This window comes from Myotis brandtii, unplaced genomic scaffold (assembly GCF_000412655.1).
Source record: "Myotis brandtii unplaced genomic scaffold, ASM41265v1 scaffold193, whole genome shotgun sequence".
In the NCBI taxonomy this organism is placed as follows: domain Eukaryota; kingdom Metazoa; phylum Chordata; class Mammalia; order Chiroptera; family Vespertilionidae; genus Myotis; species Myotis brandtii.
The window spans coordinates 1,303,423-1,306,963 of NW_005357191.1; the positions used below are offsets into that span (position 1 = coordinate 1,303,423).

A 3,541-nucleotide genomic window follows, 5' to 3' on the forward strand; every position below is an offset into this window, starting at 1 on the left:
TTACCTAAAAGAGAAGTTGGGGTGCTTCACTCGGCTGGAAAAAGTTTAGCTACATCAGAAAGCAGGTCTAATTAAGCAAGTTTATTCTATATCTATGAAAGGCTAAGTTGACTCGCTTATGCGCAATACATATAAAGCTCTTGCTGGCACCAACTGCGTGCATGTGTTTCAATCTGTCATTGTCAATCGTGAATTTGGTTGATACTTCTATTATAGAGAAAGGGCGAATACCGATATTAAAATATTTCTTCTAATTAATTTCCTTTCAATGTGCATGAATTCATGCACCAACCAGGCCACTAGTATTTTTATATAGGGTGTCCCAAAATTCATGCAAGATTTGCAATTGAATTGAATTGCAAATATTGCATGAATTTTGGGACACCCTATATTTGAGTCAACTGAGTGTATTAGCTATTTGAAAATTAAATCCTATAAAATCATTATATTAAAAAATACAACATTGTCCTAGCTGGTTGGCTCAGTGGATAGAGCATTGGCCTGCAGGCTGAAGGGTCCCGGTTTCGATTTTGGTCAAGGACACACGCCCGGGTTGCTGGCCCCATCCCCAGTAGGGGGTGTGCAGAAGGCAGCTGATCAGTGGTTCTCTCTCATCATTGATGTTTCTAACTCTCCCTCTCCCTTGCTCTCTGAAATCAATAAAAATATATTATATATTTTAAAAGTCCAACCTAAGTGTCACATAGGACAAGAGTCTCAAGGTCTGGGCAGTTTTGTGGTTTTTTTTTAAATATATTTTTATTGATTTCAGAAAGGAAGAGAGAGGGAGAGAGAGATAGAAACATCAATGATGAGAGAGAATCATTGATTGGCTGTCTCCTGCAGGTTCCACTGGGGACTGAGCCCACAAAGAATCAAACCATGACTTCCTGGTTCATAGGTCAATGCTCAACCATGGAGCCAAACCAGCTTTCCAGGTGTGGCCTTTCAGGGTCTCGGTCTCCACTGACTGATTGGTCGGCACCAGGGCAGAGGGTCATTATCCAATGCAGCTGGTCCTGAGGTCAGCTGTGGGGTCGCTTGTCTGGTTTAGCTCCTTTTCTGGGCCTGGAGCTGAAATATAACTTGAGGCCTAAATATTATCTCTAGGGGAAAAGGTCAGAGGGTCCAAATCACATGACCAGCGATATGCTCAGGGGGGGAAGGTCACCCTGGGGTTGAGGTGCCACCCTACAATCTTCCTTTGCAATTGCTGGTACAGCGGTTCCATGTTGCCGACCCAGCCGGGTCCGACTCCGGCTTCCTCCGAACCTGATTCTGCTTCTTGAGTGGGCCCCTTGTGGGTGCGAGGAGTTGAAATCTGCAGTTTGTTGGGTTGAGCAGCAAAGCGCAGGTGGTGCCTTTTGTGCCACTGGCACAGCTTGGGCGGGGATGTAAATTGAGTAGGGCAGGGTCTCAGGGCATCACCAGGGCGGAGCAAGCAGCAATGGTGTCTCCACGACTCCTCGCCTCTCCGCGACTCCGAGTCTCCGAGTCCCCGAGTGCCAGCGAGCAGCTCCGAGAGAAAGCCACCCTCACTTTCCAACCCGCTGCAAGGCCGTCCCGCCTCTCCCGTAGGGGTCTGGGACCTCAGAATCCCGCCCCAAACAAGCTCAGTGGGTTCGAAAGTTTGTAACCCCCTTCCGATTGAAAAAAACCGCGCCTCCAGTTGCAGCCCACCTGGCGCGCAGCTCCGTACCTCTGTTCTTGGCGCCTCTGCATATCCTACTCAGTCTCAATGCTCTTCTTTCTTTCCTTCCAGTTGTAGAACTTCCACTGGGCCAGCTTTCCCATGGTTCTGAATGACAGCTGTTTTGTCTGATAGTTGGTATTTTCAATGTTGTTGTGGGAGGCAGCACGCACAGGTCTGTACCTTACGCCGCCATCTTGGTTTCTTCCAACAATAAAGATTTTAAAAAATTAATGGGAAAAGAAAAGAAGAATGCCAATAGAGCCATGCATTGGAAGCAAAGCTCCAAAATATGATAAAAACAATTATAGAGGATCAGGCCTCCAAAATTTCGGATTTGAAAAGGCATGTGGTATTCCTCATGGCTGAGAATGACAGTATAAGGAAAGAAGATAAACAACTAAAGGCTGAAAAGGCCCCGTGGAAAAGGAGCTACAGGTAGATGCTGATTTTGTAGAAAAGTCAGAGTTGTGGAGCTTGCCGCCACATTCAGAAACTGCTACATCCTCTTCAACCTGGCAGAAGTCTGCAGCAAATACTGGGACAGCCAAGGGTATTCCATTCCCAATTTTCCTCCCTTGGATTTTCCATCTCCAGAACTTCCCCTCTATTAAGGAGCTCTCTGAGGATATTCTGAAAGGACTTATAAATAATTAAAATGTAAAACCAGCCCAGCCGGTGTGCTCAATGGTTGAGCATCAACCCATGAACCAAGAGGTCACTGCTTCGATTCCCAGTCAGGGCACATGCTGAGTTGCAGGCTCGATCCCCAGTAGCGAACATGCAGAAGGCAGCCCATCAACGGTGTTTCTTTCTCTCATCCTTCTCCCTTCCTTTCTCTCTAAATTCAATAAAAACCTAGCTTTAAAAAATAAAATGAAATGTAAAACCATAAAAGAGATAATAAGAGGAAATAATACAGTTAATCCAGAAAATAAATGGAAAAGCAAGGGTAATGCTGGAGACACATTGCCCTCTGGTGTGCTGTGGCCAGGAGGCATCGCCAGGACTTGGAACGGCCACTGTGAAATAAGCTGTGTGTCTGACTCACTGACTCGAGTTAATGGCTCCAGACTTGGCAGACACTAAACTCTCAGAGGTTCACTTTCTCCTGATACAAACCAAATTGCTGCCTGGAGTAATTTTTTTCAAGAAACAATTATTTTTCTTATCTTCAGGGCTAAAATATATAAAATATGTTATATGTCATTAATCTAGACAATGCAAAACCTAAATAATATGGTGGCCTGAGGGGCTGCCTTGTATTTGAAACATGCATTGACCGTGTGCATTTTGTTCCACACATTTCACTTGTTTACTAAGGTGTGTAAGACACCTTTCTAGATGAAACTCGGTGCCACACTTTGCACTACTCATAATGTAATGATAACCCCAAGACTATCAGGAGAAATGTTTAAATTTTCATTTTATGAAGAACCAAATTATGAGTTATACTTTTTAAAAAAATTACCAGTTTCCATAACTAATCAGGGTGCATTTTAAGTTCTAGCTTTCTTTATTGTGTGGTGCGTCATTGGAAAATACCAAGGAAATATCCTTTTGTTTTTAATGATGTATGAGTGGAAGTAATGCTAGTTGGCAGTATTTGATTGTAAAAAATCAATAAACTGCCCTAACTGGTTTGGCTCAGTGGATAGAGCGTTGGCCTGCGGACTGAAGGGTCCCAGGTTCGATTCCGGTCAAGGGCATGTACCTTGGTTGCGGGCACATCCCCAGTAGGGGGTGTGCAAGGGGCAGCTGATCGATGTTTCTCTCTCATTAATGTTTCTAACTCTCTATCCCTCTCCCTTCCTCTCTGTAAAACATCAATAAAATATATTTTAAAAAATC

General features: G+C 44.2%; 1 long non-coding RNA gene across 1 annotated transcript in view; it reads right to left on the bottom strand.

Annotated features, from left to right (window-relative positions):
• Positions 1–2,961, bottom strand: part of LOC106725864 — a 14,525-nt gene extending 11,564 nt beyond the window's left edge. The window contains exon 1 of the long non-coding RNA XR_001361868.1: positions 2,911–2,961. This is a non-coding gene — a long non-coding RNA (uncharacterized LOC106725864). The remainder of the gene's footprint in view (positions 1–2,910) is intronic.
• Positions 2,962–3,541: the final 580 nt, after the last annotated feature.